General features: G+C 45.8%; 4 non-coding genes across 4 annotated transcripts; 2 read left to right on the forward strand and 2 right to left on the reverse strand.

Annotated features, from left to right (window-relative positions):
• The first annotated feature begins 1,598 nt into the window (after nucleotides 1-1,598).
• Nucleotides 1,599-1,671, forward strand: Trnav-cac (transfer RNA valine (anticodon CAC)). Its single transcript has one exon. It is a non-coding gene; the product is annotated as a tRNA-Val (tRNA).
• Nucleotides 1,672-5,116: 3,445 nt separating this feature from the next.
• On the forward strand, nucleotides 5,117-5,189 carry Trnav-aac (transfer RNA valine (anticodon AAC)). Its single transcript has one exon. It is a non-coding gene; the product is annotated as a tRNA-Val (tRNA).
• Nucleotides 5,190-12,195: 7,006 nt separating this feature from the next.
• Trnak-cuu (transfer RNA lysine (anticodon CUU)) lies at nucleotides 12,196-12,268 on the reverse strand. Its single transcript has one exon. It is a non-coding gene; the product is annotated as a tRNA-Lys (tRNA).
• Nucleotides 12,269-12,734: 466 nt separating this feature from the next.
• On the reverse strand, nucleotides 12,735-12,806 carry Trnaa-ugc (transfer RNA alanine (anticodon UGC)). The gene has a single exon. It is a non-coding gene; the product is annotated as a tRNA-Ala (tRNA).
• Nucleotides 12,807-15,253: the final 2,447 nt, after the last annotated feature.

Raw genomic sequence — 15,253 nt, forward strand, 5'->3', positions numbered from 1 at the left:
CCGCCCCGGACTCCAGGGCAACAGGAAACGATGAGGAGACGCTCTAGCCGACACGCGGGAACAGGACGGGAGGGCTAGGACGGCGGAGGCCCACATCTCTGTGACGACTGGCCGCGGAGAACGCGTACAGAGCGGAAGAAGCCCCCATGCCCTGCCAGCGGGGACAGATGGCGGCGGGTAGCGAGGGTGTGGAGCAGCCGCCTGCTCTCCGTGCTACAACCGCAGCGGCCTAGCGCCATCCTACCAACCAGGCACGGACGACTGCAGAAGGGGACTCCCGAAACCAGTGCCGGAAGCTGCGGGGCGGGCCCGCTCGGCGTCCTCAAATACTTCCGGCCGCTCTAGCCCCAAAACTTGTTTGAGACTCCGGGGGGGTCCCTCCAAGTGAGATCTTGGGCGGAGCCTGACGAAATAGTGTAAGACAGAAGTTAGAGGGGCGCCACCCTCCAGCTGTACTAGGCGTTTTCACGCCCATTTTAGAAACTGGGACCTTGCTGGCGACTTACTGCACTCCTATAAGGCCAGCGCGTGGGAGGCTGAGGCAGGAGAATTATGGCAAGTTCCTGGTTTCTAACCTGGGCTACAAAGTGAGCCCCTGTTCCAGAAAACAACCACCAGCAAACCAAAGCAAGCAAACACTAAAACCTGTCAACCGGTCACTGTCTCATCATTTATTACTAATATCCACATTCGCATTAAATGAAACACTGTTCAGCTATGTGGAAAAGAATCTTCAGAATGTTTTAAGCTTTAAAAGTGCTGCTGGCTGGACAGTGTATAGTATGCCGTGTAGGAGGGCAGGCAGTGTTCATTGTATTTGGTACTTTGTATGTCTGTGTCCACTCATTTAAAGTAAATCAAAGTTGTTGCCTCAAAGGGTTTTGTGAAGATGCCATATAAGGTGATCAGGTTTTCTAGCAACTGATAAGGGTGTTAAGGGATAGCTACTCTACCATAGTCTCATCTGTGGAAGAAGGCAGTAGAATTTCTCTAGGAGGGCTGACCGGGTAGTAAAGACACTTTCCCGAACATGTAGTTCTGTCTATATCCTTTGAGTTTTGAAACAAGACCGTGTGTTCTCTTTTAAAATGTTTCCAAAATAAATAAATAAATAAATAAATAAATAAATAAATAAATAAAAATGTTTCCCAAGTGCAATGGATTCATTCAAGTTTTAATATTTTATATGGACTTATGCACACCTTTCAAGTTTTGCATCCAAAATGCTTTTGAGATTTGTATTTGTGGGATTTCAGTCTAAGAGGAAGGACAGTCTCGAATCGTGTTGTGGAACTGGGTCGTTTGTTTGTTTGTGAGAGAATCCTGTCCAAGCTATATTAATGAAAATATCTCTGTGGTCCCCAAACCATTTCTGCTGTGTCTCTTTTGCTTGTTTTGTTAGCATTTGTTGCTTGTTTTGTCAGAGCATTATATACTCTGAGCGTAGATTTTGTTGGGCACGGTGACTCAGAGCACCTCCAATTGAAGACACTAAGATCATTAACCTTCGTGGGACAATACTGGATATAGGACGTGAACACAGAAACCTGCCCAACTGTAGCTTCAGAAACTTGCCAACCAAGCCTGCTTACAGCTTTGTTTCCGTAGTGTAGTGGTTATCACGTTCGCCTCACACGCGAAAGGTCCCCGGTTCGAAACCGGGCGGAAACAGCTTTTACTTTTATACTGTATCTTGGGAAAAAAAAATGTCCCTAAGGAAAACCAAAAAGTGAATCGGAACTTAAAAGTGTGCAGTGTAAATTCATATCACTCCCTCTTTTTAACCCTCTCTGAAATACTCTTGAAGCCGGTACCTCTCGAAGAATAGGGTAGTTTCTTCGTGCCGATGACATCACCATGAGACCGTAATAACTAAAACTGATAAAGCACCAGGCTCTTAATCTCAAAGTCATGGGTTCCAGCGCGACGTCCAGGCGTCAGGACCAGCAGTGCCGATGGCGAGCATGTGGCTACCGAAAGTAGGCTGAGACACTAGGATCAGGCAGGCCTATGCCAGCTTCCAAACCATCAGTTAGGATTCGGACTTGCATTTCCAGACCGGAAAGGCGCTTTGTGTGATGAGAACCTCAACTCTCGCTGATTTTTCTTTTTTCTTTTTTCTTTTTTTTTTTTATTTAAGAATCCGTCTTTGCTGAAATGTTACCCTGCCAATTGCAATCTCCACTTTGCCGTCGCACTTAAGGGGATATAAAATTGTCCTTTGTTTGGAAAAGCCCTGAAACAAATATCTTCAACTCCAGGAAATTCTTCTTTAATGTCAAGTCAGATACAGCAACTGTTCCTTAGTCTCCTACATACAATCCCAGTTCTGCCTATTTGCTGTCCTCATCTTCCCTACACAAACCAGGTCAGTACAAGGCTCCCAATGTCATCAAGGTAGTTGGTTAAACTTACCAGACAAAGGACAGCATCACCTTCCATTTCAGAAGTGTGTCAAAGGTGCAGGTGCGCCTGGGGAGTGGGTGTGTCACCCTATAGGGTGGACATTGCAAGGGTTAGTGAGTACTTGTAAAACAGGCAGAATTCCTAGCAGGATCCCAGCACACACATTCTGGAGAGTTACTGGGGCTAGTGGTCATATCTTGAAATGTATGGATAAAAATAAACTACTTTTGGGTTTTGAAGAAGTGTTTGTGCACCACTGACCTGGCCCAACAACTGAAAAATTCCCAGCCGATCATGGTAGTTCAGAGCTACTCAGGAGACAGAGACACAAGATGACAAAATCAGGGCCTGCCTTGGCAATTTAGTGAGAGAGAGAGAGAGAGATTTTTTTTTTTTTTTTTTTTTTTGCGGGGGAGGGGAGTCGAGACAGGGTTTCTCTGTGTAGCCTTGGCTGTCCTGGCCTCACTTTGTAAACCAGGCTGGCCTTGAACTCACAGGGATCCTCCTGCCTCTGCCTCCCAAGTGCTGGGATTAAAGGCGGGCACCACCTCCGCCCAGCTCAAATGCCTTTTCATTAAAAAACACAAACTAAACTATCTTCAGGCCCTGAAAACAGCAGAGTTAAACCATTGTATATTGGCAGCTGGAACTAATAATGATTATTATGTTGTGTTTCAAAACATCAGCCAGCTAGCCACCTGACTTCTCTAAAGCCATTGATGAGGGACACAGATTTCAGCTTCCCAGCCAGTATATAAGTGATAATAAACACTATTCTAGGGTCAGAGTGAGGTCACCTCAGAAATGCTGCATTTCTTGTACAATTGCTTGTATGGTCTTTTGCAGACTTTAGGGTTATTTGTTATGCTCATTACTGGCATTGGAAAACTTTCCTTAAAAGTATGTGCCACTATCCCAGCACTCTGGATGAAGAGGCAGGCAGATAGAGCTCTTGAGGTCAAGGCCAGCCTGTTCTACAGATTGAGTGTCAGGAGAGCCAGAGTTACATAGAGAAACCCTGTCTCCAAACACCAAAAAAAAAAAAAAAAAAAAAAAAAAAAAAAAGAATTATGCCTTTCCTATTAAAGAGACAGAGTAGTGGACAAGTTTCTTCCTCCTTGCCCTCCCTACAATTGCATGCCCTCTAGAAATTGAAAATAAGCCAAGGATGAGGCATTAAATCCATGAGTTCAGTCTTGAATGGGCTGAGAGGCTGTGAAATATCTTAAAGGGCATGTGTCCAAGACAAAAATGAATCTGAGTCTTGGGAGAGTGGCCATTGCTGCGGCCTGAGACACAGAGGGAGGGTCTGGATTATTCTATGAGCCTAGATGGGACTCTCCAGGAACATGGTTGCCAGGTAAAAAGAGGAAGAGTTGGCACAGGAAGAAAGAAGGGGTAGAGTTTCCACGGGATCCAGAAGGGAGAGAAGTGAGAAAAAGTTAAAACTTTGCATGTCATCTCGTAAGAGGAGGCAAAGTATTCGAGGATTGGTCACCCAACCTGGAGGCCTTGGTTGACTGACCTCAACCAGTCTCAGGCTAGCCCGGCTGTTCCATGATCTGGTGGAGAGGGGCTTGTGACTCACAGATCCATCCAGAGGCCCTGTGTTCCCAGTCCTGGCTCAGCGTTCAGGAGTAAGTTTGAGAGACAGGAAATCATTGTGAAATATTAAGCAATGTATACTACTCTCAAATTTGCAAAACGCAGATCCATATTTAACGTTTAGCATATGGTAAACGGCATCTCAACTCTGATGAATGTTAAGTTTGATTTATTTGTTTATTTATTTATTTTTGGTTTGGTGTTTTGGTTTTTTGTTTGTTTTTGTTTTTTCAACACAGAGTTTCTCTGTGTAGCCTTGGCTGTCCTGGCTTTTTTAGACTAGGCTAGCCGCAAACTCAGAGAGATCTGCCAGCCTCTGCCTCCCTCAAAACTGGAATTACTATGAAATTAATTTTTATTTTAAAAGTCCTTCATTGAGCAGGGCGCTGGTGGTGCACACGTTTAAATGCCAGTGAGTTCCAGGCCAGCCTGGTCTACAGAGTGAGTTCCAGAACAGCCAGGGGTAAAACAAAGAAACCAGTCTCAAAAAACAAAAACCTTCATTGAAGTGTTCAATTTTAGTAACACTTTCAGCTTTGCATAAAGATTAACTTAAACGTTGATGCTTACTAATTTCAATTTTGTCTTCATTAATAATTTTCATACAATGAATTCTGAAAGCATGCATAAAAATGTTTTCTCTTCTGACTTTAGAGTCCTACTCCCCCATCTCTTCCCCCCTGGATCTTGACGAACAATAGAGTCCAGATTTCAAGGCCATTTAAGTCTCTCTTCCTTGGAATAAAAAGCATCAATGGAGTAAGTTGGTCATTCATTTATTTTGCCTCCTGTCAGGCCCACTGTCTGTTTTTGTTTGTTGCTATTGGTTTGTGTTTGTTTGTTTGTTTGTTTGTTTGTTTTAATTCTCTTTCCCAGGATCACAAGACTGGTATTCCATACCTCAATAATACCATATCATTTAATGAACCGGGTCTGAAATTTTCGGGGCGGGCAGGTGGGTGCGCTGCGGAAAATGGAGCCAAAGAGTTTCACAACTCTTAGAAGAGGTTTTGTTTTAAAAAAAAAAAAAAAAAAAAAAAAAAAAAAAAAAAAAAGTGTCACAACTCTTCTTTCTATAAATTATAGAAGAGTCTTGCAGTTGCAGGTTTCCGTAGTGTAGTGGTTATCACGTTCGCCTAACACGCGAAAGGTCCCCGGTTCGAAACCGGGCGGAAACAAGGGTTTGGATTTTGAATAGTTTTTTTCTCCGCCTCTTCCACTTTCTATATTACAATTTAAGAATTTTCCGCTAAAATTAATAAAATATATATAAATTTTCCGCTAATAAATTAAGTCTTTAACTTCCTTTATCGTGTGGGTGGGTGTGCGTGTCCCATTTTCATCTATTCTCCTCTTTCCAATCCATTATCAGTTTACTTAATCAACACAGGCTAAGTCTCAGAATCACAGAGGTAGTGTTTTTGTCGTTACATTTTGTTGTCTTCAAAGAACTTGGAATCCTAGAGGACCCAGCGCGACCGGAACGCCGTGCATCCACAAAGGAAGCACACTACAGGTGTAGTGGTTTGGAAATGTGCGTTGGAAGGAAGTCCAGGCTACGGAGCCTGTTCACAGAAGAGTGGCGGTAGTGATTAACAATCATATCCACAGTGAATCCCGGCCCCCTAGGAGGAACTTCTCCATCCGGCAAGCAGGACACTGCTCTCCCAGGTTACCGCCAGGCCCTGAATCAGCCGCGGCGCCGAACCAGACATGAAAGACAAAGAAATCAATAGAAAAAACGAATAAGAAGGGTCCTGTAACTCTGTGTCACTAGAAGTGGCCGGGCAAGTAGCGATTGCCGGCCAGGGGACAGCGGTAGGAAGAGCTGGCTTGGTGACACCTGCCTCTGGTCCAGGGTATCCCACTAACGTCTTCTTTGCTTTCTTCTGCCGTCATCTGAGTTCCCAAGACTTCCGTGGCTTCAACCTCTCCCTCTTTGGTCATCCTTACCTGCAGCTGGAGACAGGTGAGTGGAGAGAGCTCAGCCGCCACGAGGAAAATCAACCACGCAGCCAGCGTGACCTGATGCCCCATTCAGACCTCCCCTGAAGGGAGTTGTGTGGACCCCACGGCGCAGCCTGATCCCGCAATGTTTTCACACACTGAACAGAATAGGCTCACTCGTACACTAGGCTATTTGTCTCCCAGAGGCACGGTCACACTTGAAAGTCACACAAAACACCCACCCAAGTAACCAGCGGCGACTACACATCAGAAATGCTGGCACAGCGGGGTCCGAATCAGCCCAGTGGTGGCAAAACTGCTCAGGCTACCTGCATTAGCACACTTTGTCCCAAACCACACCGACATGGAGCTCATTGCTTACTCACTGCTCAGTCCTAGAATCTACAGATCAAAAAATACAGGATCCAGAGTAGAGTTAAAAATCCGGAAAAGAAAGTTGGGCGTGGTGGCGCACACCTTTAATCCCAGCACTCGGGAGGCAGAGGTAGGAGGATCGCTGTGAGTTCGAGGCCAGCCTGCTCTACAAAGTGAGTCCAGGATGGCCAAGGCTACACAGAGAAACCCTGTCTCGAAAAACCAAAAAAAAAAAAAAATCAGGAGAAGAGTGAAAAGATCCTAGACTCGTTTTGAGAATTACCTCAGAGTTTCTCTGCTTAACGCCCTTTTCCTTTTTTAATTTTAGACTTATTAGAAGCGCCGGGATAGCCTCAGCTTCGCTCCCCCCCCCCCCCCCCCCCCCGGCCCCCACAGTTGACGTATTTAGCCCATAATGGAACTCTGGGACCTCAGGATCCAGCAATCCCTTATCAATCTCATCCAAGTGGATTCAATTGATACCCCAGCTAACATAAAGCAGTTTCCAACGGTCTTCCTTGTAGAGACAGGAAATAAATTGGTAGTAGCATAGCTAACCAATCAGCTAGGATACCAAACAACACTTACAGGTAGCTGTCAATTTTGAGTCATTTGTCATTTGAGTGACATTGAGTGTCATTTGCCTGAGCTGCACAACCTCTCTCTCTCTCTCTCTCCTCTCTCTCTCTCTCTCTCTCTCTCTCTCTCTCTCTCTCTCTCTCTCTCTCTCTCTCTCTCTCTCTCTCTCTCTCTCTCTCTTGTTTTTTGAGACAGGGTTTCTCTGTGTAGACTTGGATGTCCTGGACTCACTTTGTAGATCAGATTGCCCTCGAACTCACAGAGATTTGCCTATCTCTGCCTCCTAGGATTACAGGCCTGCCCTACCACACCCAGAGCTTGCTTTCTTATCAGAGTATATGTTTATTGAAGAAAAGTGAGAAAGGGCTCCCAAATGAAGAGCCGGGTTCCAATGGAAAAATAGTACATTCCTTCCTCCCCTTTAAATCAGCCAACAGGTTTTTTGTTTGGTTGGTTAGCTGGTTGGTTGACTTAGATTTTTCAAGACAGGGTTTCTCTGCTTCAGCCTGGCTGTCCTGGAACTCACGCTGTAGACCAGGCTGGCCTCGAACTCACAAAGATCTGCCTGCCTCCCCTACTGCTGGGATCAAAGGCATAAAGGCCTGCATCACCACCACCTGGCTCAAGAACTGGACTTTTTAGCTGGGTGTGGTTGACTGTGTCTGCTATCTCAGCAGGAAGGTCCCTACAGATTAAAAGCTGTCCTAGTCAACATGCTATCTGAAAACAAAAAACTCTTTTTACTCTTTAAATTGTAGCATCTCAGCAGTGGGCACACTCTTACACTGTCCCCATTGTCTCTTCAGCCCTGGCAATCTGAACGCGCCCTTGTGGCCTGGCAGTCACTCATGCTGACTTGCCATTTTTCTCTGTCCTCTGTTGCAGGAGACCGTTTAAGGAGGTTGGGGTTGTTGTTTTGTTTTGTTTTGTTTTTTAATGTTCATTAAAGTATAAAAACAATAAATATGGCCTGGTGGTGCACACCTTTAATCCCAACACTCCAGAGCAGAGACAGGCAGATCTGTGAGTTCAAGGCCAGCCTGATCTACAAAACAACTTGTAGCACAGGGAGAGCCAGGAGAGAAATCCTATTTTGAAAAAACCAATCCCAAATAAGACAAAGAAAAAAAATATATATTTATATATGTATGTATATATATTTTGGCAGTGTATGTGCCTGAAGATCCTCCACTAGGAATTACCCTGGAGAAGCAGCTGAAAGGACCCAAATTCACATGGGAAGTTCTATTTAATGACAACTTGTGGAGTAATGAAGGAGAGCCATGCTTCCATAGCATGTGTGAGTCCCTGGGTTTGATCCCTAAAGACTGGAATATATTACAAACATGTCTTGCTACACATTTACACAGACAAGCACACACACACACAGAGAGAGAGAGAGAGAGAGAGAGAGAGAGAGAGAGAGAGAGAGAGAGAGAGATGGGGGAGGCAGGGTGGGAGGGGGAAGGAGACTATGTGGGTTTTTTTTTTTTTAAGATTTATTTTAAGGCTGGGCGTGGTGGCACACGCCTTTAATTCCAGAACTTGGGAGGCAGAAGCAGGCAGATCTCTGTGAGTTCGAGGCCAGCCTGGTCTACAAAGGGAGGCCAGGACAGCCAAGGCTACACAGAGAAACCCTGTCTTGAAAAACCAAAAAAGAAAAAACATATTTATTTTATATTGCATATATGAATGTTTGCGTATCTGCATGCAAGTGCAGCACACACATGTAGTGACACCAAGCCTTTTGTGTGAGTGACAAACACAGGTCCTCAGCCAGTGCTCTTATCCACTGAGCCATCTCTCCAGGCCTCTGCCTATGTTTAGAACTAGGTCTCACTATGTTGTCCAGGTTGGTCTGGAATGCAAAGGCTCATGTGATTGTCTTTTTTCACCATGGGTTTCTTGTTTTTGTTTTTGTTTTAGGTTTTTCGAGGCAGGGTTTCTCTGCTTAACAGCCCAGGCTGGCCTTGAACCCACCAGAGATCTGCCTGCCTCTGCCTCCAGAGGGCTGGGATTAAAGGCGTGCACCATCATGCCCGGCCCTCACCATGGGTTTTTATTTTGTTTTGTTTTTCAAATAAACCTCAACATTGTTCCTCTGCAAAACTATCTACATAAATTTTAATCAACGCTAAGAAATCATTATTTTCTGTTCTGCATATTTCTCTCCCCCTCTCTCTCTCTCTCTCCCTCTGGCTGAAGAGCCAGTGACTGGGCAGAGGAGACACTAGGCAGGAGGGATAGAGGGAGGGAGGGAGAGGGTGGGGGTGAGAGAAAGAGAGATGGAAGGAGGGAGGGAGGGTGAGAAAGAGAGAGAGAGAGAGAGAGAGAGGTGGCAAAGATGGAAAAAGATAGGCCAGAGCTAGACCAGAGGACAGTTAACAGGGCATGTAGCTAGGAAGTAGGCCCGGCTAGCATTGACAGGTAAAATAGAAGGATATCTGCCCAGTTATGGTGCTTGAAGCCTATTAATAAATGTAGTAAGTCTCCTCATTATTTAGGAGCTAAACTGGGTGTAGAAAGAAACTTTTAATGTTACACTAGGCCATGCATCACTCGGCTTCAATAAGCTTGGCTCTTTCTCTTTAATCTCTCCCTCCCTCTACCTCCGTTTCGCTCTCATGGGCCGCGTTCCCACAGTCATTCCTTGGCTGTCTCGCTTTGACTGGTTCATCTGTTCCTTTGTAGCCTTTCGCATTTAGAGACTAAGGTTAATAGCTGCAGAGCGCAGGTACTGAGCCCGTAGTGTGACCTTGGCATTGCTCTAGGCGCTGGACATGCATTGATTTGCCGCACTTGCAGTAATCCCGTGGCCTGTGCCACTATTTAACTCTTCCCTTCTACTGCAGTGATGGGAACACTGCCTTTTAAGGCTGAGTCCCGGCCTTTCTGAGGATTACCTTCTGATAGGCTGTTTGAATATCAGACAAGTGAAGAGATGCGGACATAAAGCCACAGTGATAACTACTGTAGTGGTTTGATGGAGTGGTAGAAGACGGTGTTAGAGAGTGGCCAGGGAAAGACAGATCAGAAGATATGACAAGAATCTGAGTCAGGAAAAGGAAGAGTCAGCCACCATCCAAAAGACCTCCAAGGGTCTCTCCTCTGAAGATGCAGATGGAAGGTTTCAAAGGCACAGGGAGATTGGTGCTGCCTGTGGAGGGGGCTGGGAGAGAAAAGGCTATACCTATGCTTCTTTGGATCTGACTTCTGATGACTTCATCCACACCATTTGTTTAGGTTTTATGCTTGGATAGTAAGATGAGTGGAGGACACCAGATGTGCTCTCCCAGGGGACTCCCAGGCTAATGAGCACACAGCGTCATCACAGAATGTAAAAAGATGCATGGACCATCACACTCAGATTTTTTTCCCCCCTTTGGTTTTTCGAGACAGGGTTTCTCTGTGTAGCCTTGGCTGTCCCAGACTCTCATTGTAGACCAGGCTGGCCTTGAACTCACAGGGATCTGCCTGCTTCTGCCTCCCGAGTGCTGGGATTAAAGGTGTGAACCACTACCACCCGGCCACACACTCAGGTTTCTAAGCATTGTGTCCAAGCTGATGGACCAGCAGCTAGAGCAGAGTTCCTATAATAGTAAAAGTGGTTCAGATGCATCTCCTCCAGCTATAACCTAGTGTCTCAGGGCTTCATCTTCTTGTCTGAAATGTGAAAGTACAGAAATACAAACTTCATAACTGCAACTTGAAATGTTTAAGATAGCACCATTTAATAACTGAAATTAATGAAAGTTGAAATGTTCAATATAGTGCCATTTGATACCTGTTTCAAAAATTGCTAAGCCGGGCGTGGTGGCGCACGCTTTTAATCCCAGCACTAGGAAGGCAGAGGCCGGTGGATCTCTGTGAGTTTGAGGCCAGCCTGGTCTACAAAGTGAGTCCAGGACAGCCAGGGCTACAAAGAGAAATCCTGTCTCAGGGGGGAAAATATTTCACAAAGAAAGTAGGTATTTTTTTCCCATTTACAAACTGCAGCCTTTGGACACTATCATCAGTACAGTGGTAAAGTAGGACGTTTTCCCAAAATACTCAGTGACTTTAATCCCACTTTCCTGACACACAATGGAGGACAGGGTTATTCTGGGTCACCTTTGGCCAGTCTTCCTGTTCCAGTCATTATTCTAAAATTAGGTTGTTCAGATTGACATTGTAGCTTCTTCCTTGCCTGCTTTTCATATTCCTCAGAACAATGGCATGCTACTTGTGTCTGGGAGACTAATGCCTTTACCCGGATGTGATACAACAATGAAATACTGATGTGAGCACTTGACAGTCATTGTGAGCCACCTTGATAGTGTGCAGCTCCTGGGAGAATAAACTCCTCAAGCTAAGCAAAGGAAAATCAGTGATGGTTGAAAAAAATGTGAAAAAAAAATATGTTTTTGGATTTGCTTGTGGTTTTTTGGTTTTATTATCTTTTATATATTTATATTATTATATTTTTATGATTATTCTTTCTATAACTTTGCATCTGTGTAACTATGAGATTAACTACCAGAACTGAAATTGGCCAAGTCAGTGTTTATATGTAATTGTAATTTTTATAGAAATGGGTATAAAACCAGGCACGCACATGCACATCTGTAATCCCAGCACAGAGGCAGAGTTTGCAGTTTGCAGGGTCCGAGTATTGGGAGTTACTGTTTGATAAACAATTTTATCCGGACAGATGAAAAAGGTCCACTGGTCCCAGCACTCAGGAGGCAGAGGTAGGAGGATCTCTGTTTGTTCGCGGCCAGCCTGGTCTACAAAGAGCATTCCAAGACAATATGGGCTGTTACACAGAGAAACCCTGGCTCAAAAACCCAAAAAGAAAAGGAAAAGAAAAAAAGAAAGGAAGGAAGAGAGGGTGGGAGAGGGAGGGAGGGAGGGAAGGAGGGAGGAAAGGATGAAGGAAGAAACAAAGAAAGAAAAAGGTCCGCTGGGCCAGGTATAGTGAGTGGTGTACGCTGGTAGCCAGGTCTCAGAGTTCATAGGCCAGCCTGATCGACAAAGCGAGTCCAGGACACCCAGGGCTACACAGAGAAGCCCTGTCTCGAAAAACTAACCAACCAAACAAAACAAAACAAGATAAAAACAAAACAGAACAAAAAGCAGGTAATAGACAGACTGGCCAATGAAGGAGAATTTCGACCCGGAAAGAGAACATGATTACTTTCGATTTTAGGTTGGGTCCACCCCGCCCCAGAGTCCCTTTGGCAAGGTATGAATTTGGAATGCATACTCCTGTTTTGCTTTTTAAGGCTCAAAAATATTACTACGCGCCCAACGTGGGGCTCGAACCCACGACCCTGAGATTAAGAGTCTCATGCTCTACCGACTGAGCTAGCCGGGCGCTCTGCGAAAGACGCTTTTATTTCTCCAGACCTATGTCCGAAGAAAAGTCAATCTTCAGATTTGGAGTTGAACCTAGAATTTGATAAAGCTACAAAGAGTCAAAAAATTTTAATCCAGCTTCTACTCTCTACTCTCTTCCATGTTTTGCTTACTTTCTCCACTAACACCAGGGCTTCTGTGTGTGCGATTGTCGTGTGTGTGTGTGTGTGTGTGTGTGTGAGTGATTACGTGCGTGTGCGTTCCCGCTCTCCTTCCGCCACGAAGCTCGCTTAGCTAAGAAGGAAATACCCACGCGGAAAAATCTCACTTAACCTTGAATTTTGACGTGAGTAGTTCCGAGGTGGGAGAAGTGAAGCCCTTCTCTGCCAATAACGCGCGCTCTACCTTTCCGGGTTTCTGCTGCGGTTGGCTACAAGCTCAGTTTGTAAGTTTCGAATGACAAAAGCAAAAGCTTGCCAACCACCTGGAGATGCCGGGGATCGAACCCGGGGCCTCATACATGCAAAGCATGCGCTCTACCACTGAGCTACATCCCCACTGGCTCTTACCTATTTCTCAGAGGCTCCCTAGTGATTGCGTAGTTCATGGCTCCTAAGCGCAGATTGAATCCAGCTGCTTGTAGACAGCAAACAGCCACAGGCTATTCCGGAGTTTTCCTTAGACCCCCCGACTAAAGAAGCCATTCATCCTCCCCAGGGAAACGGAGGGCGGGCAGAAACCGGGAAGAAGATTTGAAAAAAAAGGAAAGAGACGACGTCGTCGGGCACTAATGACAATATATAACCGCGACTCGAAAAAGAAAGAGACGTTTGCTTTTTGTTTCAAATGCAAGATAATGTAGTAAAATATACACTATTTAAACGAAATAATGAGGTGAGTGATGGGTGGGTTTTTCCAATGCTCGAGTTTTAAAATATTTATTTATTTATTCATTCATTCACTTTACATTCCGGTCGTAGCCCCCTCCCTCCTCTCCTCCCAGCTCCACTCTTTCTCCCCCCTCCTCTATTCCTCGGAAAAGGGGAACCCCCTTACCTCCCAGCCCAGCTCATCAGGTCGCACCAGGACTGAGTTCGTCCTCTTCTCCTGTGGCCCTAGCAAGGCAGTTGCGATGAGGGAAGTGATCAGAAAGCAGGCAACAGACAGAGTCCATGTCAGAGACAGCCTCCCCCACCCCCACTCCCCTTAACTAACGAACGTCTACATCAATGTAGAGGATCGATTTTAAAAAAAAAGATTTAATTATTTTATGCAATGAACGTTTTGCCAGCATGTACGTAGGTACACTATGAGTGCCTAAGGAGGTCAGAAGCAGGCACGCCATCCCCCGGAACCCTAGCTGCAGTAGTAAGCAGGTGCTGGGCACTGAACCTGGATCATCTGCTCTTACTCACAAAGCCATCTCAAGCCCCTCCCCCCCCCTTTTTTTTTTAAGTTTAAGTTTAAGTTGCTGTGGGGTACTCACCAGAGAATACTGCTCAGATCTTGGTATAAACCAATAGGAAAGTCTTTATTAGCCGGCTGGCGACTACAGTGGGTGTTTGGGATCCTAGGGTTGCTTTGAGCCATTCTCAGGGTGAACTTTTAAGCACAAAAACCACGTTCTGCCTTGACCCGCTTCTATAAACAAGAGCGGTTAGGCAGAAGAGGAACGGCAGCTGTGAGGCTTTCTCAGCACTCCACAGACTTCGATGGGTTAGGCCTCTGTTTTAGTTTTGGCAGGTGGTGCTGTCTTGGTGCCTACTCAGTCTGGGCCCTTGTGTGAGACCGTGTCTGTGTGTAATGGTCTCTAGGCTTTGTGAATAACGGAGCATTTGAAAGGAGACCTGGAGGAGGTGGGGAACACACTGTACACATTTCGGCAAGAAGATGGCTTAGCAGGGCGAGGCAAGGAAGAGTGTAGAGGTCTTTGGCACATTTGATTGCACGTGTATAAGGATGAGAGATTTAAATAGAAAAAAAATCCGAGCCTTTCGTTCTCTCTCTCTCTCTCTCTCTCCCCGCACCCCGTTTTTTGACACAGGCTTTCTATGTGTAACTGTCCTGCCTATACTGGACTCCCTTTTGTAGACCAGGCTGCCATTGAACTCACAGCCATCCTCCCGAGTGCTGGGATTAAAGGCACGCGCTACCACATCTGGCTTCCAAGCCGTTCTGACTTATAGGAATATCAAGAAAACCCTCAGGGCTGCATTCTGATCAACACCAAAAGTCGTAGACGACAGGGAAGTGTGCGTATAGGAGCTGGGGGTGCAAAAACAAGGTAGAGTCTTCAGGTTATCGTGAGGACTTCAACTCTTTACAGAAAGTTAGCAGCCAGTCTCTGTCTTTTGTCTTTTAGTTTTGTTTTTTCGAGACAGTTTCTCTGTGTAGCCCCGGCTGGCCTGGACTTGCTTTGTAGACCAGGCCAGGCTCAAACTCACAGGAATCCACCTGCCTCAGCCTTCCAAGTGACAGCAGGGTCTCTTACTCTTTTCCCAGGAGCATGGCACTAATCAAAGTCCTAGGTTCACAGAGGATCACAATGCGAGGCTTCCGGGATTAGGTGGTCTGCCTGTGTCAAGATCAGTAAAGCAGCCGGGCGTGGTGGCACACGCCTTTAATCCCAGCGCACATGCCTTTAATCCCAGCACTCGGGAGGCAGAGACAGGAGGATCACTGAGTTCGAGGCCAGCCTGGTCTACAAAGCGAGTCTAGGACAGCCAAGGCTACACAGAGAAACCCTGTCTCGAAAAACAAAAACAAAACAAAACAAAACAAAAACAAATCAGTAAAGCCCATGAGTCCTGAGTGGCGAGGCGAAAATGCAGTCAGGAAGAACAGTTACACCAGAGAGCAGGAGAGCTGAGGTCTGCAGCTTTGGCTTAGAATTGCATGAGTGGATGGTGGCATTGACAAGAGAGATTTTTGAGCCGGGGCAGAGGAGGAAGGCCTGACCGATTGGCCTCCAGAGTAAAACACGAGACAGGGAAGCAACTCCAGA

The sequence above is a fragment of the Acomys russatus genome, chromosome 25 (genome assembly GCF_903995435.1).
Source record: "Acomys russatus chromosome 25, mAcoRus1.1, whole genome shotgun sequence".
In the NCBI taxonomy this organism is placed as follows: Eukaryota; Metazoa; Chordata; class Mammalia; order Rodentia; family Muridae; genus Acomys; species Acomys russatus.